Source organism: Gallus gallus, chromosome 1 (assembly GCF_016699485.2).
Source record: "Gallus gallus isolate bGalGal1 chromosome 1, bGalGal1.mat.broiler.GRCg7b, whole genome shotgun sequence".
Lineage (NCBI taxonomy): Eukaryota > Metazoa > Chordata > Aves > Galliformes > Phasianidae > Gallus > Gallus gallus.
Genome location: NC_052532.1, coordinates 155,574,562 through 155,599,663, shown reverse-complemented (window position 1 = coordinate 155,599,663; position 25,102 = coordinate 155,574,562). Strand labels below are relative to the sequence as shown.

Below are 25,102 nucleotides of genomic sequence, written 5' to 3'. Positions count from 1 at the left end.
TCCCGACTCAGTCTGGAGACAAAAGTTCTCCTTTAACTTACAACCAGGACTAGAAATTAGGAGGAAGTTCTTCACACACACAGGGTGGTGACGCACTGGAACAGGTTGCCCAAGGAGGCTGTGGATGCCCCATCCCTGGAGGTATTCAAGGCCAGGCTGGATGTGGCTCTGGGCAGCCTGGTCTGGTGGTTGGCGACCCTGCACATAGCAGGGGGGTTGAAACTCGATGATCATTGTGGTCCTTTTCAACCCAGGCCATTCTATGATCCTATGAAAAACAGTCAGTGTGTGTGGGCTGGGAGTTTTGTGAAGAGTTCTGATATTTTCTTCAATTATTCCTATCGACATCTATCTATAAAGCCGACACTTTTAAATGAAAATTAGGCCTCAACTCCTCACAGACTGTGATTAATTTCAATAACTTGTATGCCTTTTGCAGCTTTTTTGCAGATTATATTTCACAGATTACGTCTGCAAAGTGTTATAAAGACAAAAATAAAGACAAAAAGTAATATCACAGAAGCACGGGGGATGGAAGGGACCTCTGGAGATCACCTAGTCAAACCCTCCAATATGCACTGTTGCTACAAAGCTTTAGCTGTCAGGAACAAGAAGGAACGTAAGAAAACTCCATTTTCATTCCTCAGTACCACACTGAACAACACAACAGTATTCTAAATGTCAAAATATATATACATACATCCACAATAGCAATCACTTCGCCAGCTTCTCAATATTGATTTTGAACACGAGCTTTCTGACACATGGCCCCCCCACCAGAACAACACAACCAGCAAAAGACAGTTCCTTTGTGCAGAAGTCCACATTCCCCCAGCTAAATCTGTTTTCTGAAAGAGGCAAGTCTGGTGCTAATCCCAGTCAGATTAAGTTTCTGGATACTGCTGAACTCTGTGATAGTGGCACATCTAGGTCATTGCAAAGGTCCTTGGAGCTGATGATCTAATCGATGGTGATCCCTACAGAATAGGGAAGTCAGCACTTGGTCCATGGTTTTTTGGTGGTGATGATAGGTTGTTGCTTTTTCTTTCCCCCACAGTTTCAGTACATCTCAACTCACGATATGTAAAGATATAGTGTAAGTCTGCAGCATCCAACAGCTATATAGTAACAACAAGCAGTTGTGGATACACTCAAAATAACCCTGTTTTCACTATTAAAATAAAAATCTTTTCAGTACAGCAAAAGGACACGCGGAAATACAGACGCTCTCAAAGTAACCACACACCAAAGGTGTTATTTCTATATACAGATACTTCTAAATGCCTCTGATCTCCTGGGATTTGGTTACACCAGCTTAGTCACACTCAGAAAGCCATCACAAATAATACTAGGTTTTATTCTATTCCACACACAAAGCTTTGCAAACTATTTTTTTCATGTTACAATTTGATCATAAAATAGTTTTTGGCTATTAAAGATCCTGGATCTGTAGATGTACTCTAATGGGCGACTGTCAGAGAGAATGCTTCATTTCAGTACTGTGCTATGGGGATGTACTGCCTGAAAATGAGATTAATAAAGCCATTAGAAATTACATATCTTTTAATTATCTTCCCTTATGTTTTATAGTCACATAGCACACTGCTTTTAAAGATGGGAACAAACATCAATACACACTTATGAAAAACAAGGGGAGACTAACAGTAATGGAAAGGTAATGGCAGGAAGAGAGCAAGAAGAATCAAAATACTACTGAAAATTAGAGAAGGGCAATGAATACATATTTAATGCCACTCTCTCTATTGCATTTGTATTTCCTCTGTTACTCAGAAATGAAAACAGGGGAGTATTAACTTACTGCTTACTGCAATCATGCAAGACACAATCGATCCCTAGAGTGTAAAGCTGGGGTTATATCCAGCCTTTCTCCGAACAGACTAAATGACTGCAAGACATAGCAAATGGAAAACTGTGCTTTAAATGTGCTGTGCTGTGCTCGTGTTTTCACGTATGTCTAACACTTTTACATGAGGCTCCTTTCCCAGAATTAGCATGTAAGTCCAGCATCTGACTGCTGTTTTGTGACTGTCCATTCCTACTTACTTGAAAACGGGTATATTCATTAATTTTTGCTTGAAAAGCTCTCACAGCCCAGTACCCAAGCTTTGCCATTTTTAGCAATTCCTTCCCGTGAGAACAAGCTCGAGAGGCAGGTCTTCTTTCACACACAGACAGGAAACCTTGTCACCAAAGTCACACACAGACCACTGGGGAGATGTGCAAGGAAGCAGCGTGTCAAAGACAGAAAATTTCACCGTGTTTTGTATTTTAGAAGAAGGAAAATAGAAAAAGAGAGAGCCACGTCTCAAAGAGCAAGGATTAACATTGAGAAGAAGAGAGAATGGGAAACAAGCAGAAATATTAGGATATGGTGGAACAAGAGAAGGACAGGAGAAAGCATCGGTTAAAGCAAGTAAAATACCGTGACCTTCAAAAGCAAGGACTGCCTCCTGTAACTACCAAACGTGCAGGTTTTCTCCTGAAAATAGCGGGCAGGAAGGTCTGCGGGGAGATATGAAAATGTGAATTGAACAAGAACACTGCAGATGGTTGACAGAGGCAGAATGATTGAAATAAAACCCTTAAGACCAAGGGAACCAGAGGATGCAGGGATGAAATCATTCTTCTGACTTACGTTCTAAAAAAAAATCCCCAAGATTTACAAGAGAGAAATATGACTACTGTGGAACAAATATGATTCATTGAGCAGGTCAGATAAACTGTCCTTCACCTCCTGCTACTGGAGTGCAACACAGGTGGGAAACCAGCTGGATCACTGGGCTCAGAACACCTCAGCTACTCCAAGTCCTACTAGTGGCTGACTTCTAGGCACCAGTACAGTAGAACAGCTCCATTAACAACCTGCGTAGGCCACCAATCTGGTTGGCAACTGCAGCATATGGTGCACATGGACAGGCTGTGAGAGCTGGGGCTGTTCCACCTGGAGAAGGGAAAGCGTGAAGGAGATCCTACTGCTGTCTGCGGCTACCTAATAAGGTAGGAGAACATCAGAGCCAGGCTCCTTGCACAAGCGCGTGGCAGGAAGCTGAGGACACAAGTTGTAGCAAGCTAAATTAACTCTGGTTAAGGAAAAGAGTTTTACGATACAGGTGGACAGAGTGCCCAGAAAGGCCACAAAACATCCATCCTTGAAGATATTCAGAACTGGACTAAACAACAGCAGAGCAACTATCATAAAATTCTATCTTCCCATGAGGAATATGGCTGTACAGACACTAGAAAAGTAACAGCGTGTGAAAAGAACAACCAGAAGTACATGACTGCAAAATCACACCATCATTAATGCATACTTTTAGACTGCATTTAGGGGAATTCATTAGCTCGAGTTCACTGCTCAAAGGAAGACCGTGCAAACTTTCAGAAAGTACAGAAGCAAAGTAATAATAATTGCACTGGTAACTGTTCTTGTCTTCCAGGCATGTGTGAAATGTTTACGTAACCATATTGGAATCCATCTGAGATATAAAATAACTTCCAAACAGAAATTTCAACTTTCAGATCTTTATGCACAAACCAAGAATACGAATCACATGATGGAACAGAAGGACGAGCAGATTTCTGCAGTTTCTTATCATCTGTGAACAAAGCACTGAGAAACATACATGATACTAATCAGCCAGGACTCCACAGATCGCATCAGCAGAATTGCATATGGAATACAGGGTTATTATTATACTGCTATGCTAAAGTTAGACTGAGGTCTCTGAGGACACGTTCAGTTCCCCCCCATCTTCAAAATTTATGCAACCTTAGATTATACAGTTCCTCGGATTCAGAACAATAATGCAGTGCCCAGGTCATGCCTCAGTTCCAGAATACTTCATATTGCATTACAAAAACATTTTTCAGCAACGTCCATAATCATTTTTCACAATGGTGTAACAAATTTTGTACGAAAGGAGGAACAAAAAGCAGACTGGAAAACCCTGACTATTTCAACATCATGATGGTCACGCTTGGCTTGGTGTTGTGGGACATATCTGTCCTTGGGAAATATCTGGAAGAGAGCGAGGGAGCTCTGCCTGGGGCTGGTCTACTACTTTCACCGCCTCTGGGCATCTCTCCAGAGCCCCGACACTGACAGCAAAGATGTTCACCAGCATGTCTCTCCATGAACCACGCATCAAGAGCCCACAGCAAAGCCCAAGGGCAAGCAACCATACCCCTCCCTCAGAGCGTTGGGTCATATTGACGCTCAGCACTTAACATTTTTGTGAGAGAGCAACAGCTGAGCAACTGGCAGTGTCACGGAATGAAAAATAAGGACAAAACAACAGTTCACATCAAACCCATAACCAGCCTTGCCACGGTAAGTAATTTCTAAGAGAACCACCATATTATTATCAATTCTCTTGCTACAGAGAATACACAGCTCCATTTCTGCAACATACAGTCACAAAATTTAGACACTAACATTTAGGCTTAGGTAGGCTGGATATCAGGAAACACTTCTTTACAGAAAGGGTTGTTAAGCACTGGAATAGGCTCCCCAGGGAGGTGGTTGAGTCACCATCCCTGCATGTGTTTAAAAACCATTTGGATGTGGTGCTCAGGGCCATGATTTAGCAGAGGGTTGTTAGAGTTAGGGTAGTATGGTTAGGTCGTGGTTGGACTGCATAATCTTTGAGGTCTTTTCCAACCTGAGCGATACTATGATTCTACAATTCTATTTAACCCATATCCTTCAGTGCAGAGAGAGGGAGATAACAAATACATAGGTCACCCTGAAAGTAATGCCTCCTGTGTATTTCCATGGGAACTACAGCTGACACAAAGAACACAACAACACTACTTGACAGAGCAACTTCTCAGCTACAGAACACTACTTTTTAACATAGCTGCCACCACTAGCCATGCGTTTTCAACCAGTGATGAACAAGAGCCTGCATGCTGCCCTCATTACTTCTGGAGCAACCCTCATCCACTGAAGGCTTAACATTGAAGATTCACTGCCTAAATACTTCTGTGGGTAAAATATAAAGCCAGTTTCACCCTCGTGGATTTTGAAGTGGTAAAAGGAAGGGATTTAAATTAATTATTATAGGGGCAACTCACGAAAGTACTGAGACAAGTATGGCTACCACAGCTTTACATATTGGCTTTCACTGCAAGTACGAGAAAAACAGATTTATGACACTTCCGATTAGGCTTACGCTATATAAATACACCCAGAGGGACGAGAAAAACATTGCTTCAGACAGCTCAAATTTTTAATATCATACATTTGTATCTAATCCCCCAAGAATAACCTATCAGTATGCTACAGACTTAGTGTTTACTTTTTCCATACATAAATATCTGACTTGACTGCAAGAGATGTCAAACACTCAGGACACCCACTGACATCAGAACTGTGAGCTGTTTCAGAGCTCTGCAAAGGCTTACCCACCATCTCCAACTGCCAGCTCTCTTTTTAACATTACCACTGCTATGCAAGTTGACCAAAACAGATTTGGATGGTGACAGGAACAGTTTCTAGATCATCTAATGTAGGTAAGAAAACTGTACTTACAGAACTAAAACTAATAATTAGACTCAAGCCACAGTCATTTCTTGCATCCCTTAATTCATATTTATCTTAATGCCTCAATACATTTTAAACAGAATTTAAGACAACTCTTACGCTTTTGTTCGGTAGAGAGACGTCAAGAATTTACCAGCATGAGGTGGTAGGATTGAGTTCTGTGGTCTTATAATTGTTTTATTTTTCCCGTAATTCCGGAATCATCTCAGGAGTTGCCTGCTGTTGACAGAGCCATACATTCCATCATTTAACATCAGTGGGATCAATCCTTAACGAAATGAATGGCACCTCTGGAACAGCGAGTGAATCAAAGAGAGCTCTCCATAAAAAGACGATGAAGAACCCACAGGAGCATTTTCATTTCTCAATGCTCAATATAGAGTGTTGACATATATACAGACATGGTTCAAAAGAAAACTAAATTAACCCATAAGTGAAATTTAGTTGTCTAATACAACGCCAATGGGAGACTCAACAAAGAACAGGCAGTCAGAGACGAGGCAGGCTATGCTGCAGTGATTATCAATACTTTGCTTCTGTACAACTGAATGTGTTTGGCTGCAGTTTCAATTTTTACTTGCGTGCTGCCTCACAGTGTGCAGCACAAAAGGCATATTCATGCTACGTGCCCAGTTACAGAGGTAAAGAAAACACAGAGCTGCAATGAAACCTGCAAGATCTGCTTGCAGGTCTAGCAAAGGGACTAAGACAGGGATGCACCACTGACACAGCTGCTACGGAATACATGTCCTAGAATCACTTAGGTTTTCTTTGGCATGGTCTCTAAAGATATTATTTAAGAGAACTGGTCCCTCTCGAGTAATTCAAAGCAAACACCATCACTGGGCCTCACCATAACTCTAGTCACATGCAGACCACTACCTTTCTCTCCTGGAAAAGAAGCCATTGCTATTACGGAGCAGGCTGTCCTGCAAAACAATGTAATTTTTGCAGTCCTGTTAAATTCTTCATACAGGTATAAGATAATTTAAAACTGAAATCACTTTAATTTTATTTTTGTTGCAATATCCTATGCTAAATTATTGCTCAGAATAAATTTTTCAAGCTGAGCATTATCGGCTTCTGGAGATGTAGACTTCTACTAGAAGTATGAACGTATTTAACTGGAGATCTTGAAAGAAAAATGGGTTTTCATCTACTTAATATTAAACCTTTGGTGTAAGATTATAAAAAGAAATGGACAGTTCAAGGTAAAACACTGTCTACAATCACTTCCATACACATCCTATCTTTATGACTACTGGCTGCAACCTTTTTAAGGTCCTTTCACTGACAGTGCTCATCTCAGCTTTCATTTTAAATGGTTACCTTTAAAAAAAAAAGCTTGTTGTTGCAATGAAGTACCCTTCAAACTATAGCTCAAACTGCTTGATTCTGATGTGGTCACAATGATTTTTCACTACTAGCTATTCATAATCTCAAATTACCCCCAAATGCCAGAACCACAAATAAAAAGGTGCAATACAAGGCCAGGCTGGATGTGGCTCTGGGCAGCCTGGTTTAGTGGTTGGCGACCCTGCACATAGCAGAGGGGTTGAAACTAGATGAGCCTTGTGGTCCTTTTCAACCCAGGCCATTCTATGATTCTATGAAGATGATGAATGGGCGAAGACTATGAGCCATGCGATGAGGCGTAAAATTGCAGAAAAGCGGAGTAGTCTTCTCCACGTGTCCCACTAACAAAGAGAAGGATGTGGCAAATGGCAGCAGTCACCTTCAAGAAAAGGAGGAATGGCCAAAGTGTAACCTTCTTCTGTGGAAGGAGAAGAACAGACAGAAGAAGGAAGAACAGCATGAGAAAGATGGAACATAAACAAAAGAAGCAAGGGAACAGAGCACACGAAGTGGGGAAAAAATACGCGCAAAAGTAGGAAGATGATGACAAGAGATGGAGAGAGAGGAAATACGGAAGAAACAGACTAAACTCATACAGCTCTTCCAGTATGAAAATTTCAAGTACTTTAAGAAGCTTCAGAAGATCATAAGGAAAAACATAAAAACATCTTTTTTTTGGGGGGTGGTGGTTGGTTGTTTTGTTGTGTTGGGTTTTTTTGTTCTGTTCTTCACAGGAACTACTGAATCTGCAAGCTGAGTTGGCCACTCTCAGAAAGCGAAGTCAATGAAACAAAATATATCTACTGAAGCAAAGTCAATGAAACAAAATATATCTACTGATTTTACATGTTTTAAAATTACAAGAGCATCTTTCATATGTATCCTCATTAGCAGGAGACTAGAATGGAAAGAAACACAGAGGTGAGAGGACAATGAACAGAGAACATCAGACAAATGTGAAGAAGACACTGGTATGAAGATGAGCCAGATATAGAGAGAAGAAAAAGAAAATGTTCAGAGAAATGAGAGGATGGAAAAATTCACAAAGATGCAACTTCTATGCTACTCATCTGTAAAACTTGTGGCTTCTTTATTTTTAATATATATTATATAAATCCTGCCAATGTCCTATGATTATGAGCATACTAAGAAGATAATATACCTCCTAGTAGTGTTTTCATTATGTTCACATTTCTGACTATTCTGAATTTAGTAAATCAACAGAAAGTCAGAGGAAATGCAGAGAGCACCTCTGCTCAAGCTCAGCAGGAGCACCGGAACCACTCAGGCTTTCCTTGAAGAACAGCTTCTTGAAAGCATTTTCGATTGCGTGGCCACTATCGCAGCCTCTGAGGAAAGAGTCGAACTCCACAGCAAGAGTGTGTCGTATCATCCTACACACTGTCCTGCTTTCTCCAATCCCGACCCGACTGCAGCCAGTTAAAGCCAGGGGACTGCTTTTAAAGCCAAGGGCTACTCCTGTTTTCTCCACCAGAACATCTTTTCACAGCCACAGTGCCACAAGGGTACCTGGCTGCTGCTGATAACCTCGGCAAACCATGACTGAGTCCTCTACAAGACCAACCAAGCCCCATTCTGCAGCAGAATCACAGTATTGCTGTGCATTTTATTAAAAGGCTGAAGTGAGAAACATGATACGTTTGAGCTGCTGTGCCCTTTGATTTTCAAACCCTGTTCACGTCCTCTATGGCAAGACTGAACAGAACAGCTAATACTATTTACCTTGTCTTCAGCAGGAGAGACATTCTGCATGAGGTTGTCTGGCACACTACTGCTTTTTTTCTGATCTTCAACTACTGCACGTCCCAGAGTCTGTCAGCCTCTTTGGCTGCTTTCCCAACCAGACGTGTACACGTATATAATGAAAGAATCCCTTAACACTTCAGTTTCTCTGTATCTGCAAAGAATTCTATCTTTTCCTGTTCGCCTCCCATGCCTTCTTGCAGTCTTGGCAAAAAAAAAAAGAAAAAAAAGTTTTAAAATAATAAAGCAACCTTCCCTCAAACCTCATGGAAAGGATTCTTTCTGCTACGAACTTCTTTTCGTTAGAAGCGCCAGCTTAATTTCATACCACATCAGAAGCTGCCATGACAGAAAACTTGCACAGCCTCAGAAACTGCACAGGAAGGAACAGAAATACAAGAGATTAAATTGTCTTTTTTTTTGACCCTTCTCCATGAAGTAACACTGCAGGCAGGCAACTGAGGGTTTGAGCACATCATCTCCCACCACCACTGCAACTACTGATGATGATGCTACCCACAGCCCCTGGCCAGTGCTCAACCTCCTACGAGACCCCATATTCCAACAGAAGCCATTTAGGGAGAAGGAATGCATTCAAATACACGACAAATGCAAGCAAGTGACAAACTACCACAGAGTGAGGTTTGGGTAGCAGCTTTCTGGGGTAGAGGTTGGACAAGGATGCAAGGTGAAACACACAGTACTCTTGCCTAGCTTCACAGTCCAGTTCACACATGAACACAGTCTCATAAGTTGACGGGCTTGCAGTTTATACATATACCTGCTACTGTTTCAGTTAAAAAGTCTTTACCTATTAGCTTGAGATGCATTTTCAAAAACTGCTGCACAGCAGCAGCTGGAAGAGAGGCATGAGAAATAAGAAAGAACAGCCACTCAGGGCAGTGCAGAAAGAGGGCAGGAGGTGCTCTAGGCATGGAGCAGAAGCTCCCTGCAGCCCAGGAGATGCCCAGGGAAGAGCAGGCTGTCCCTCTGCAGCCTGCGGGCACCACACAGAGCAGATCTCCACATGCAGCCATGGAAGAACCTATGGGACAGCAGAGGATTAGGCCTGAAGCAGGTACAGCCCATGGATACCCCTGCAGGAGCAGCCCCAGGCCAGAGCTGCAGCCTGTGGAGAGCAGCCCATAGTGGGACAGGAGGGCTGGGGGAGCTGTGCCCATGGGGACCTGTGTGGAGCAGTGCCTGAGGGGTGGGCCCTGTGTTACAGAGCCATGTTGGAGCAGTACTTGGAGAACTACAGCCTGTGGGGAGGCCAAGCAGGATCAGTTTGGGAAGGACAGCATCCCATATGGAGCAGGAGTAGTGGCAAAGCATTATGGACTGACCACAGCCCCAGTTCCCCTGGGCCACTATCAAAGGCAAAATAGGGTGGATGGAGGGAAGGTATCTGTAGTTCACCTTTAGTTCTCATCCTAGTCTGTTAGCAATAGGCAATAAATTACATTGATCACCCTACAGTGAGGCTATTTTGCCTGTGATGGTACCAGGTGAGTGATCTCCCATCCTCATCCCAACCCTTGAGCCCTTTTCCAGTAGTGAGAGAGTTTAGCTGCCTGTCAGGTTGAAGCCATTACATCAGACTGGACTCTTATTTCTCTCAGTGACCTTTGCAGAAGCTGTAAGCTTCAGTGGGTGCACTTCCCTACACTCTTTTGCAATGCCACAGCAGGAGTCATACACAGGAGATAAGCAAATCCAATTAAGATTTAAAAAACACTACAAAAATAATTACTAGAGATTTTTTTGTTTTGCAGATCTTACATGAACTTGACAGTCCCTTCCTAAAGACTATTTTCACTTGCTCTTTTGAGCCAAGACCTACCAAGTGCTTGCTTGCAGACAAGCCCTCCACTTTCAAGGGCCTTTAATAAGAAAAGGCTCTGCACCAGCACACAGTTTTGCCTACTATCTACCAGGCTGTGTCTCTGGATAACCAGATTTGCAAGTTAGCTCAGCTCTCACACAGTTAACACTGCTGCAGATGTGTTTGGCGACATGGAATCTAGTGACAGAAACTGGCCAGAAAGTACTGTTTTGGTTTCTCTTTTAAACGTAAGAACCTGGCACCCTGCCGTGGCATTCTGGCACGCTGCACCCATAGGAGACGAGAGGGTCCTCAGCATCCTACTTGGGTCCCCTCGCAGTGTACTGGACCAGACCCCATGCAGACAGCACTGCAAAGACAAATTCCGCACTTCCACTTAAAATATTGGTAATGTTTTCGTGGGGCACTCTCACCATCAGGTAGCCAGATGGAATCACAGTCTGTTGAAAAGAAACAAACACAGATCAATAACGACAGCCTGAGTCCTGTGCTTTAAATATTGTCAAAACATGCACCAGAAAAAGGCTGGTGGACTTCAGAGGGAAAGCTCGGTGCACACAAATACTCCTATATTGAGAACTAACATCTGCAGGAGTTAACTAAAGACGTATAAATATCTGCTAGCAGACAAGACGAGTAAATAAATAAGGATGGGGAGCATTTCACACTCTTTTAGACATTTATATTTAATGATCTCTATACCACTCAGTCTGTAGTTCTCCAATAACAGAGCTGTGGAACATGTGAATGAGAACGGGAAAGCATGAACTCAGAGATCAAACCTCAGCTCCTCTGGTTTTAAATTGAAAATAACAGCCCTTTCCCTATTGATTTTTTTCTCCTTTTTCATTTGTGAAAAATTGATTTTTTCTCGCCTGTGTTTGCTGTGGTGTCCGCAACCTGCAGCTCACTGCTCGCATTCATCTTTGTATTTGTTCATCCATACCTCTAAGTAAGCCATGTAAAATAAACACCTGGGAGCCTTTGTCCCACACCCACCGGTCTTCTTATACAGGCCTGGAAATAGTATCCTTCCTATGCTATGACCAAAAGGGGAGGCAGCTGTGCTTGCATCCCCTGAGGATGCCCCAAGGACCCTCAGAGAAGGGCCCTTCTATAGACTTTTACATATTTTCCACAGAAAGGTACTGACTTCATGGCTGAGGCCACACAGACTTATGTGCCTCCCCCCGGCCTGCTCCCTTGAAAGAAGCAGAGCGAAACCTCCAGGCTCGATAACACCTGAAGGCCGTGAGGTATTCTGGAATGAAAAAGAGCCCCGAAGTACCCAGGCAGAGGAGATAATTTTGGAAGGTCAAGATGAAAAGGCAGAAAGCTCTCCAATAATGAAGCCCTCACCGCAGTTAACACCTGCTTCTCTCACCCTCTCAGTACGAGAGTAATGGATTTAACAAAGGAGCCCACACTGCACTTTGCCGACCTACACAGCTCTTCCTGAGGCAGCTGGGCTGGCTGGAAAACCGCCAGCCAACTCTGCTCCCTAAAACCCAGCGGCTATAAAACTGGCAAAGTTTAACACAGAGCATCTTTTTAAAAGCAGCGAAAAGCTGAGGTCTGACCGAAAATTTTCCTCAGAGAATGATTTGGGGATTAATCTGAAAAAATGTAACGGAGGGTAAATCTGCGGTGCTTATGAAATACTAATATTTTAGCACTGAGTCTCTCCCATGAAATAGGAGCTCTTAATTCTCTAAGCAGGCCAGATTGTGCGGCAGTATTTATGATGTGCGCACATGGCCACTCAGAACACATATGGCTTGCTTCGCTTTTGAGCTGAACTACGAAGTGCAGATGTGGGAGGCATTAATCCACTTTGGCAATACATCTTTTGCGTGTCAGGAAACAGTCACAGGGAAATGAAGAATCAACACAATGAGGTAGCACCCATCTATATTGGTTAAAAATGTATTGGTTAAGATTTCGGAACTTGATGCAGCATTGAAGACAGGCTGAGGGAGCTGGGCTTGTTCAGCCTGGAGAAGAGAAGGCTGCGGGGTGACCTCATTGCAGCCCTCCAGTACCTAAAGGGAGTCTACAAACAGGAGGGGAGTCAACTCTTTACAACGGTAGATAATGGCAGGACAAGGAGAAATGGTTTTAAGTTGAAGGAGGGAAGATTTAGGTTGGATGTCAGGGGGGAGTTCTTTACCAAGAGAGTGGGGAGGTTCTGGAACAGACTGACCAGGGAGGTGTTCAAGGCCAGGTTGGATGTGGCTCTGGGCAGCCTGGTCTGGTGGTTGGTGACCCTGCGCATAGCAGGGGGGTTGAAACTAGATGATCACTGTGGTCCTTTTCAACCCAGGCCATTCTATTCTATGATTCTCTAATACGGAAATTAGGTGACACTCCAGATGCTGCACCACTGACACACACATTTGGCACAGGACAGACACTGCCCATGAGAGGGGGGCTCAAGTGACAGTCCTCCAAACGGTTACACTCTAACTGGAAATCACCTGCACGGCACATCATGCTGAGACTCCTCCAGTGAGATGCAGCAAGCATGCAGCAAGGATAGACTGATCTCTTACATAACTGCACCCCATTTGGTGGATTTCCTATGCAGCAGCAATTCCCAAGGGGAAAAGGAAAAAAAGGAAAGGCAACTTCTGCAATGTTATTCATAGAAAAAAAAAAAAGCATCTTCCTCTGGGCACAACAATGAATCATTCATCTGTTCATAGAGTAATATTTGGGCCAAATAAGGATGCCAGATAAAGAAAAAACAAACCCAGTGCAACGCAAAGTAAATAAAATAAGGCCTCTATCCTTTCCCAGAAGTGGAAGGAACATTTTTTTTTTTTTTTGTGAATTTGGGTTCTAGAAGTAAGTGTTCAATGAATCTTTAATTGCAGCTATTACTGAGAACGGAGAGCTACAACACAGGACCACAAATTCATAGAATCATTAAGGTCGGAAAGACCAGTAGGGTCATCTAGTCCAACCACCAACCCACGCCTGTGACCACACTAGACCATGTCCTTCAGTGCCACATCCACACTCTTCTTGAATACCTCCAGGGATGATGACTCCACCACGGCCCTGGGCAGCCTGTTCCAACACCTTGCCACTCACTCAGAGAATTTTTCCTAACATCCAATCTGAATGTCCCCTGATGCAATGTAAGGCCATTCTCTCTCAACCTGACGCCATTACCTGAGAGACAGACCCTCACCTCGCCACAACCTCCTCCCAGGGAGACTGATAAGGGCCCCATGAGCCTCCTCTTCTCCACTCTAAACAATCTCAGTTCCCTCAGCCATTCTCAATTAGACTTGTACTTCAGACTCCTCACAAGCTTCACTGCCCGTTCTCTGGACACACTCCAGGGTCTCAGTGTCTTTCTTGTAACAGAAAATTATTTATTTATTTTTACCAACGCACAGCAGTTACTTTATTCCCTAACCACAGGTATGCAGCTAGCCCAGGCCTGTGAGCCCCACTCTGAAGCAGAGGGGGATGGGAACCACCAAGCAGAACCCTCAGGGCTGCAGGCACGGGAACTCCAGCCCCAGGAGGGGGCCCTGCGGCAGCACTGCTGTAGGCTGGGGGTACATCCAACCTCAGAGCCTTACTCTGGCTTCAAAAGAACAACAACAAAAAATGCTTACAGTTACATTAAAAAAAACAACCAGAAAGTCATACAAAGAAGTCACACCACGTAGGCCAGGAAGAAAGGTCATCAGCACAGCAACCTCCCAGCTCCCAGATGGGACAGGGCTCACCGACACCCTCCTCCCCAGTCCACGATTCCAGTGCTAATCCAGGCTCCGTGTCCCTACCCAAGGCACAGTGAGGCACCCCAGCTTGGCAAAGGTGCCCCAGACCTCAGAGGGACAATGAGTGGCATGACAGCAGGCACAGCTGTGCTGCAGCATCATTGCTGGGAGCACTTGTGCCCTGCGCACAATGCAGGGACATTTGCACTATTTACAGCACTACTTCAGGTCCCTTTTCTCCCCACTCATGCTCCCAGCTGCCACCCCAGCTGCAGACAGACACCAGATCCCTTCCTGCAGCTCCAGCTTGCGGCTGTGTCCCAGAGGTGCAGTTCCACCTGCAGATCCCAAGAGCAGCAACAACCACACAGCTCCGAGCAGACCAGAAGTTAAGAAAACCCTGTCTATTCTGCGAGGAAACGGGAAAGAAGAGGGCTGAAACGAGGGATGAACCATGCACTAGGTAGAGGGTTGGTCTGCTGCTGGCTTGCTGCAGGCCCAGGACTTTGCCTGGGGCAGGCTTTGGGAAGCACCCTCAGCCTCACTGTTTCTGGGGGCATGGGACCTCACTGTAGCGAAGCATTTAGCCTGGTCCAGCTGCTGGTGGAGGACAGTTCAGAGGGAGCAACAGATGCTGGCCTAGAGATGCTCCTCTTGCTCTTCACAGCTAAGAGACAGAGCTCTGAAGGGTCTTGTAGGCTGAACGAACTTGGTTCTGCCCCCCAAGCCATCACACCCCAACCTCACCTTGCCCACGTTCCTGTGGGAACGAAGCAAGCTACCCAACACACACTTCTTGGATCAAACAGAATTCCTAATGAATGCTGGCAGGAATCTGTTAAGAGTCTCATCCTCCAGATCGTCTTCCCGGTTCTCCGCTGTTTCCTTTATAGCTTTCTTTAGCAGATTTACCACTGGAGGCTGCTTTTTAATCCAGCTTCCATCTTTCTTGCAAGGCTTAAAGGAGATCTACAAGGCTGATTTTCAGGCGTGTCCACATCAGAAACATTACGTAGACCAATCTCATTGCTGTGGGCTCAACAACGGAGCTTTGGGTGCTGGAAGACCCAATCCTGTGGAATCACAAAAGACAAGTCACCTGGTTGTCTCTCTGATTATAGATGTCTCTCTTCCTCAAACTCAGGATCTCCCTTGTCTGCATTTTTCAGATCCTTCTGGGTGCTTTTTAACTCCTCCTTTATCTTATCCAACTCTGAAACTGTTTTCTGCAGCTTATTGTTGACAGAGAATAACTCCTTCTGTTCTCTGTCATCTCACCAGACATCTTCCAAGTCTCCTTCAAGTTCACATATTCCTCCCTCAGTGAGACACAGTAGATAGCAAGCTGCTTTACTGCTGCCTGCCCAACTCCCATCTCTCTCATCATCTCCCCCACTTCACTGCACTAGCTCGGAAGCAACAATTCAATCCACTCCATGGTTCCCAGCTTGTTTTGCTGGTGGTGGGTCTTCTTCTGATCATCTGTTATCCTCCTGCTGCTTCTCCAGGAATTTCACCTGTTTCTTGAGGGAGGAACAGCATCTCTCTGTCTCTCCCAGTAGCTTCTAGAGCAACTCTGTTATGGCACCACACGTGTCCAGAGCGTCCCACAGCCCATCCACAATGGCCCGGCACTCCCATTTTTTCTTCTCTTTCACAGAGAGCTGAGCCTTCACCCTGTCCTTTTCATTCTGTAAGGTTTCTGCATCCAGTTCAGTCTGCTCTTCCAGGGCAACATCAAAGAAGAGTTTACTGATAACCTATCTTTTGCTGATCTGGAGCCTGCACTGAGGGCAGGTGCAGCTGGGCACCATATTGAACCATTGGAACCAGGCTGGATGTGGCTCTGGGCAGCCTGGTCTGGTGGTTGGTGACACTGCACATAGCAGGGGGGTTGAAACTAGATGATCCTTGTGATCCTTTTCAACCCAGGCCATTCTATGATTCAGTGACTCTACAATTCTACGAACAGGCAGGCAGAGTAGAAGGTGTGCCTGCATAGCGTGGTGTCCATATCAGTTGTTGAAGAAATCAGAGCAGATAGTGCAGTGGGTGCAGATTGGCAGGGCAGGTCTGAAAGGCTGTGACTATGGCAAATAGAGCAATTTTCTAGCACTCTTCAAGCAGCTGGGCTGAGCTTTGCTCCACACCAGCTTTAAATGCCAAAGTAGCTTAATTAAGAGCTTGGTGGCCTTAAGTTTCAAATGCAGTCAAACAAGGTGGTCCTGTGTGGAGCCAGAAGTTGGGCTTGATGATCCCTATAGGTCTCTTCCAGCTTGGAATACTCTCCGAAGAGAGACAGGAGAGCTGAACCATCCATACAGATGTGTGCCTCTCTGGAGAGACTCCGTGGCATCAAGGCTGCTGCTCACAAAGTGCCAGCAGAGCTGAGATTCATGCACACCAGAGTGCCTTTGGAGGAGGATGAACCAACAGCCCTTCTGCAGCAGCACACCAATCACGCTTCAACCCCCAGCAGGCTCACGGAAGCCCACAGTAATGACTGGTTTCATTATTTTCATCTACTGATCAGCTCCTGCTGCTCCAAATTACTTTCTTATGTCGACATAGCCTCCAGCACACTGGTGTCAAAGTTAGGTGAGGTGAATCTAAATCTGGTGGGCTGCAGATTCTGTGACTGCTTTGGAATGCATTTAAAATAAACTCACACTGCCCAACATAGGAAATATGACTTGCTAATATTACTAGATCAGTATTTGTTAGATATTCTACCATTCCCTTTACTCCCCTTGACTCCTGCTGCTTCTCTGAACAACCTTATCCAATTTTCCAAGTAAGCAGAACTTTTAAATATCTTTACACAAAATTACAAAATCATAGAAAAGAGCCCAAAGGCTGAAGTACTGAAGCCAAAGAGTTGGGTGGCTTTGTCACTGGGAAACAGTATGTGTCCTGGGAACAGAAGTGAACCTAACAGACATCCTCTGATCAAACGTAGGCAGCTGACTAGTTCCCTTATAGCTTGGAGAAGAGAAGGCTCCAGCCTCTTTGTGGCATTCCAGTTCTCGAAGGAAGCATATGAACAAGAGGGGAAAGGCTGTTTATGAGGGTGGATAGTGATAGGACAAGGGGGAATGGTTTTAAACCGAGACAGGGGAAGTTTAGGTTGGATATTAGGAGGAAGTTTTTCCACACAGAGGGTGGTGACACACTGGAACAGGTTGCCCAAGGAGGCTGTGGATGCCCCATCCCTGGAGGCATTCAAGGCCAGGCTGGATGTGGCTCTGGGCAGCCTGGTCTGGTGGTTGGCGACCCTGCACATAGCAGGGAGGTTGAAACTAGACGATTATTGAGGTCCTTTGCAACCCAGGCCATTCTATTCTATGATTCTATAATATGTTTCTATGATAACTGCAGGCAGCCGCACACCTGAGCCCATCACCCAAGGCCTTCCCTACTGCCCAGGGAAAACAAGGCTTCTATAGCCAATTTCTCCCACCCTAGAGTAGGTAACTAAACAAACCATACATCAGGCATTATGCATGCATGTTTCTGTCCCTCTGATCAGGCAGCACACCTGGACCCAATCAGCTGCAGATGCCTGCCTTCTGGACACCAGCAAACAGGAGAGATTATTTCAGTCAGTGCTTCAGGTTGACTGACCCACTGCTAAATTCATGTCTCTTGTCATGCCCTGTCAGAGTTAACATCCAAGTGTAACAAACACATACCACCAAGGACAGTTTTCATGTTGCTGAAAACCTCATGCTAGCTTTGGTTTGCTCACATATGATCAGTTATGCCTTGCCTACTGAAGTTCCATTCAGAGAACTGTAAATAAGCATCAACTTTTACACATGGAAGTTAACATAGCTAGATTACAGCACCTCTAAGGTGCTACTGGGGAAGGGAACATTTTGGGTGAGGTAGCTGCAGGTAGGCGGCCATTCACCAAGGCATGGGCTGCTCACTCTCCCCTCCCCCACCACTGCCTTTTCTAAGCCTCCCATTCCTGAAACAGTGCCTCCCACGCTCATCAAATCCACCCTTTGGGACCCCTTTCCTCCAGAAACTACAGCCCCCACACAACAGTGGGACATCTACAAGCACAGCCCTCGTCAGCAGCAGGAGCTGGGGCATGAGGCATGCCAGTCTTGCCCATGGGACAAAACAAGAACATGTACAAGTACCACGCTTGGAGGGAGAGGGCATGCAGCTCAGCAGGTGGCCACAACATCTTCACCTCTGACCTGTGACAGCCTTACAGCTTTGCCATGGAAACATCCTCCCGAATTCCATGCAGTTGGCTTTTCTCTGCAACAGTAATGAAAAGGATGCACCATTTTCATCAGTACATCTAGAAGGAGCAAAAGAAGTTACCTGGCCAAGAGGAGCAGAGTGTCACAAGACCAAACACCATCACATCAATTACCCAATGGCAGCATGCAGGGCACCACTCCCTCTTGCAAGATTAATGCTTAAATGCGAGTATTCGCTTCACAGCTACAGCACTGAAATATACTGGTTTGCTACAGATTTATTGATTACGTGGCCTTACTTAAAAGGATAAAATCCCATACTCCTTTTATTCCACAATTCCTTTTAATGCCTTTATTTTACATTCACCTCCTCCACTACACCCATGCACTTTATATAAAGCAATATACAGAAACTCTCCCAAATTTTTTTTTTTACTATCAAGTGCAAGCTTTTTATTATTATTGAGACTAAAACTACAGAAAAACATACCTGCAAAATGATTCTGGAGATGTTCTTTCCTTTAGCACATTTTATTTTGTCCAATGTGCAGAACAGAACACAGTATTTGGAATGTTATGAGCAGAATTACTTATAAAAGGCCAGAAGCTTTAAAAAACAGACTTCTGGTTCTCTGCTGCCTGACCGGCTCTTACCCATCATCTCCCTGTCCTGAAGTTGCACAGCATCCCTTGATAACAGCTGAGAATGAAAACAGCAACTGACATATGTTGAATTCTGAAAGCCAAAACCAAATGGAATATACCAAGGCCAGGATGTAGGCTGCTCTTACAGGATAGTTTTTAATCTTAAAAGTGAAAAATCCTTCTCTTCTGGATAGAACCCTTCATTGCTAATACAGTTTCATAAATATGAAGCATTTACCACCATTAAAATCTATACAAAGTCTTCATCAGACCATCTTCACGCAAGAACCTCCAAATCTAATTAATTCCCAAAGCAATAATTTCCAGAGCATTAACATTTCGAATGTCTGAGAAGGAAAAAACGCACCACGAGTCTTCCAGCGTGCTGTCCTCAATCAAAAAAATACGGCTTCAGACTTCTTGCAGCTGAAAAGTGAGCTGCTTCAAAATCACAACAAATGCCACTGTTTTTATCAAGAGGTAACAGCTGATTTCAGGAAATAGTTTGGCACTGAGAAATCAAATCCTCGTCCACAGACACTGTAGGTGAATTTAGAGTTTCACAACTGCAGAGACCTAACAAATTAAAAGGAAAGCTTCCCTTACAGCAGTCTGGTACCTTCTGCATGTGAGTTCGCGTTCCTAGAGAAGAAAATAATGTTAGTCTCAAAGAAGGTTACGTGAGTTATTTCTTTATTTAAATCTTTTTGCCCAAGGCAAAGAAAAAGACCACACAGTTACAAAATAATCTCCAAGCCTCCGACCTCAAGGAAAGCAGAATGTAAAAGGTACAAGGATATTTAAACAAATGGAATTAATTCAGGTCCTTTGCTCCATAGTTTCTCAGCATCTTCCAAAAAGTATGTGAAGAACATAACTCACATCTGTCATCTAGGGCTTACTCTCTCTCAAATTCTTCCTGGGAAAATCCACATGTGCACTGCAGCATTTGAGGGATTTGAGGTTAATTCTTTTTTTTTTTGTCCCCCACACGCATCTGCACATTTGTCTATCCTTAGTCATGAGAGCACGGATGAGTTGAGAATGACCTCAGGGAGGAGTGGTGGAGCAGCAAGATCTAGAAAAGCTTCAGCATCATTAAGAGAGGAGATGGTCTGTAGCAATAAAATAAAAGAGGAGGGGAAAGAAAGCAGAACCACAGCTCCTCTCATTGAAGATGTCCTACTAGATAAAAATTAAGATACACCACACACATCTTTAGTTAGCAGCCCTTCAGAGAACTGAAAAGGAACACACTCGGGGAGATGCACCTTTTCTAAAGGTGCTCAGGTACAGCATCCTCAACGTGCTCCTTTCATTTCAGTGATCTCTCACCGTATCAGCAGTCTCCTCGAGTTTTTCATTAGTAGTTTACAGAAATCACAGCTTGAATATGCAGAAATATAGCTCACAGCTTTGAAGTATTTTTCATGTATCATACATGAAACGCTCTGCTCACCTCCCATATTCTTTCCATTCCCAGAACAGTAAGAAATTCCCACTCTTTTGGGATTTGTGAACCAGTAAAATCTGCAGAATTCTCTTGCTGCAATGGCATGTGCAAATGGGAAACAGCCTCTTAAAGGACAACACAACTGCAATATATTTGGTATTAGAAACCATCAACACCTAAAGTTGCATCATTTACACAACTCAAGAGTAATACAACTGTTAATTGGCTATTCTACTACAAACCCAGGCACTCAGACAGGAAACATTTATGGTCACTGAGAGATATTAAATTTAACCTCCCTTCTTCAAAATAGAAGACACTAAAAAAGGCAGAGTGTGAAATCTGATTCATGACAGGGTGCTAAATTAGAGAGTCTTAACTGTAGAGTCCCAGGAATTGCCACTACTTCTCTTGCAGACATCTCAGAAAGAAGCTCCTGCCACTTCCATCCTTGAGATGTCCCTGGAAAGCAGTGATTTTGGAAAAGGCTACAACTTGTTACCCATTCGGAAGCACACAGGGAAGGAAACAGGTAACCACATTCAAAACTGAACTCCTCTTCAGCCTACAGAGGGCTCAGGGGGGTCTGATCAATGTGTATACATACTTGAAGGCAGGGTGCAGAGAGAACGAAGGCAGGCTCTTTTCAGTGGTTCCCAGTGCCAGGACCAGAGGTACTGGGCACAAACTGGAGCACGGGAGGTACCCTCTGAACACCAGACAGCACTTCTGTGTTGTACAGGTGACGTGACAGTGGTGCAGGCTGCCCAAAGTGGTTGTAAAGTCTCCACCTTGCAGCTCTTCAAAACCCACCCAGAGATAGGCCTGGGCACCCTGCTCTGGGTGGCCCTGCTGCAGCAGGGGCTAGGCCACATGGGCCCAGAGGTCCCTTACAACGTTAATCATTCTCTGATTCTGTGATAAATATAAAAATGAGAAGCTCTGGAGGGCTAAGCAGTGCCTGCCAAAACAGATTTATTTTATTTTTTTTCAGAGAACCTCACAAACTTCACTTAAGAGGAAACAAAAGAAACTGAACTTTTCCTGAGTGCCTGACACTTCTGAAGCCCACTCCCTCGTGCTCTCACTTTCAGCTGCCACCCGCCCTGGTTGCATCACCAGCACACAGGGCCTGAAAATCTCTTCCTTCCAGCAGGAGGCTCTGCAGATAGGACAGGGTTCAAGAATCCGGCAATGCAGAGCAGCGCCCATGTGGGCCCACCCTCACCCTTCCTCTCCTGACGTCCATTCGTGCCACTTATCTCTCCTGGCCATCCAGCCTCTCCTTTTTATATCCCTTCTGATCTGCATTAATGCTATCAGGTCTCTGCACACAAATGCAATTCACAGAATCGTAACATTGATTTGGAAGGGATCTTTAAAGGTCACCTAGTCCAACCCCCCTGCAATGAGCAGGGACACCTACAGCCAGACTGCATTGCTCAGAGCCCTGTCCAGCCTGACCTTGGGTGTCTCCAGGGATGGGCCATCCACCACCTCTCTGGGCAACCTGTTTCTTCCAGTGATTCGCTACCTCTACTGTAAAAAAAATTTACCTCATACCCACTCTAAATTCCCCATTTTAATTTGAAACTATTTCCCCTTGTCCTATCACAACAGATCCTGCTAAAGAGTCTGAAGAGCTGCTTGAATTGCATCACAGCAATGAGAAAGCAATCCCAGCCTCCACCCACGCTGAGTGCTCAGCCAGATCCCATAGGATCAGGCAGAAATGCAAGCATGGAGGGGAAAGGTGTCTGACCCTCCGTGCACCACGTCCCTAGCTGGCATCTGCAAACCCAAAAAATAATCAAACCCAAATTGTCAGCCAGCACTTCAGAACAGGGGCTGCTGTTCTCAGAACCCGGGCAACTAACTCGAGGTGACTTACAAGTTGTTTGGCTTTATATGTGCTATTACTCTCTTAAAGCTTGCCTCTGAGGCTGAGAAGCGCATAACCAATAAACCTACCGACTCCTGTGGCTTTCAGGAGGTGTGGGTGTCAATGCAAAATGGCACTCTGCTCTTTACTTCTTCCGCACCGATGTTATAACACTAATTTGTTTTAATACGTTGAATAATGTCACAGCCCACTACCTATTTGCATTGCTCTGTAATACTGAAGTTTTCTAACTTCGGATTTGTATCACAGGGGAGAAGAGAGCAATGAATAAATGAACTCCAGGCAATTCCCTCTATCTGGTGCACTCACAAATACAAGAATGCAACGAGGAACTGTTTAGCAAACTCCTCAAAAGACAAAAGCCAGTCTGGCTCTTAAGACTCATTCCTTAGCACACGGACAGAAGTCTCAGTGATGTGTTCACAAAGCTGTTGGGCAAGAGGGGTTTTGCTGTGCTACAGAACAAATAGAGCTCTGGACTAATTTAGAAAAGGAACTCTAAAGTCCAGAGCTCTTCACAGAAAATGTGTTGGTAGTAACTGTCTTCTGATATGACACAGACTGCAACTCAAGTAATTTGTTTAATCACAAGAGCAAAGGTTTCAGAAGGGAAAAGGGTTTCTTAAACACGTTGATCTCCAGAGATTTATTACACAATATGCCAAATAGAGCCATATAAAACAACTGTATGGTCGCTAGAGGTATTGAGAGGTAAGGGACTTCAGGTATCACCTCTGTAACTCTACAAGAAAACATTACAAGAGCAACAGCTACAATTAACCCAGTAAAGGTGCATCCAGTCTGCCCGGCCCTCCAGTGTGTGTGCGAGGTAAGGTAGGATCTGCAAGGAGCTAATCTGGTTATGCAGGTACAGAACAAGGGGCAAAGCAGCCAGATCTGAGCTCTTTGTTCCCATCTCCGCAGCTGGGGAGTTCATAAGCTGCCCAACCTACGCAGCACGCCTGTAATTCAATCCTTGTGGTGACCGAAACGAGCTCCGGTCTGCACTTTCCTGACCTCTGAGGATGAAGATAACCATCAGTAAAGTTCAGAATTGACTGTCTGCTCAGTTTCATCAAATTTCCCTATGATGCAGGATGCCAAGAAGCAACAAGAACCAATTTATAGCATATAGCAACTTAGTGGGTTTCCTCCCCGCCCCCGTGCTTTCTTCACCCATTTCACACAGGACGCTTATGCAATTCATCAGCTGAGCTCAGGCAGGTCAGCAAAGGTCAGCACGACCAGACCGTCCTTCTGCCCTCCTGGGAAGGCCCTGCAGCCTGGCACAGCACCGTGAGCCACAGCACCACTGCAGGTGGGAGGATGGCACCAGACACTCTCCATGTACCCAGCTCCACAACAGGCTCAGCAAGCCCGGCACAGAGCTGTAGAGCAACAACAGCTCACAGAGGACAGTTCTTGCACTGCTGTGTGGAGGAAACAGTGGGTAAGGCTGAGTCTGGTACCAGGAAGGTGCGGCACCCTTTAGGCACTCACAGCTGATGCACCAGAAAAGCCAAGAGCCAAGATGAGGAGCAAAGGGATTAAAAGACTGCAGAATGAAAAACCAACAAAGAAAACTTTGTATTATTATTATTATTTTAATAGTGATTAATACAAGCTTTCATGTAAAATAACAAAGGTTAAAAGCGAAATGCATGCCTTCATTGCTGCAGAGTAACAGATTTGCAATAGGAAAGTTCTTAATTTATCTTTGGCAATTTTAACCATTTTCATTTAAATTATGTCAAGAAAGCAAAACTGACTGACACTTTGTTTCACAATAATACACCAGCCAAAAATCCTGGCTTACATGACTCATTTGTCTTCATTGCCAGAGACGAGGAACTCCACATCTGATGCTCCGTGCATAAATACAACCTACCCACAGTGGAAAACAAACATCACATTAGGACAGAGTCAACCTTGACTGAGGTCTGTAACCTCCATGCTCTTGCTATCACTGAAGACAAAAGAAATACATCCCTTTATTTTTACAAAACAGAAGTGACTGTAAAAGCTTCACCAGTCCCCAGCTATATTCCAAGTGGGACTGCGAACGCAGCATATTCACATGGCACTCAGATGATTAAGACATCACTCCAACAGAGCTCGACTATCGCAGGCTATCATTTCAAAAACAACAAAACAAAAAGGCACACTTGATTTCTGCAACAGAACCAAACCACAGGGAGGAGCAGCCCTTTAACCCAAGGAAGCACGATGACAACTGCACTGAGCGCATCTACTGCGTGCCTATTGAAAGCAGCCAAAATGGCACTGCCTGCCCTCTCCCCTCCAACATCAAGTCTATATTTGAAATAAATAAATAAACAGACGAAATCCGGTGGTTTGGAATTACTCCATCTTTGATCATTCTCTACCTTGCAAACAACTGTGGCAGACGGAACCAGCATTTTTATTGTTACTTGGAGACGTCACAGTGGAATTTATGTCTCCTTTACACAGCGTCTCTCTCTCTCTCTCTCTGGTATTCAGATTTTTTTTTTTTTTACAGCCAGTTTTCAACACTCTTGCCTGCTATTCATAATGAAAGCCACAGTGGAATCTTTCAGGTTTGCCTGCAGTTGTGGTTACCCTACTTC

At 44.5% G+C, this 25,102-nt stretch overlaps 1 protein-coding gene and 1 pseudogene across 8 annotated transcripts in view; both read right to left on the bottom strand.

Annotated features, from left to right (window-relative positions):
• Positions 1–25,102, bottom strand: part of KLF12 (Kruppel-like factor 12) — a 262,674-nt gene that overhangs the window by 205,193 nt on the left and 32,379 nt on the right. The gene's annotated exons all lie outside the window — the stretch shown is intronic.
• Positions 4,593–16,765, bottom strand: LOC121109410 (annotated as a pseudogene).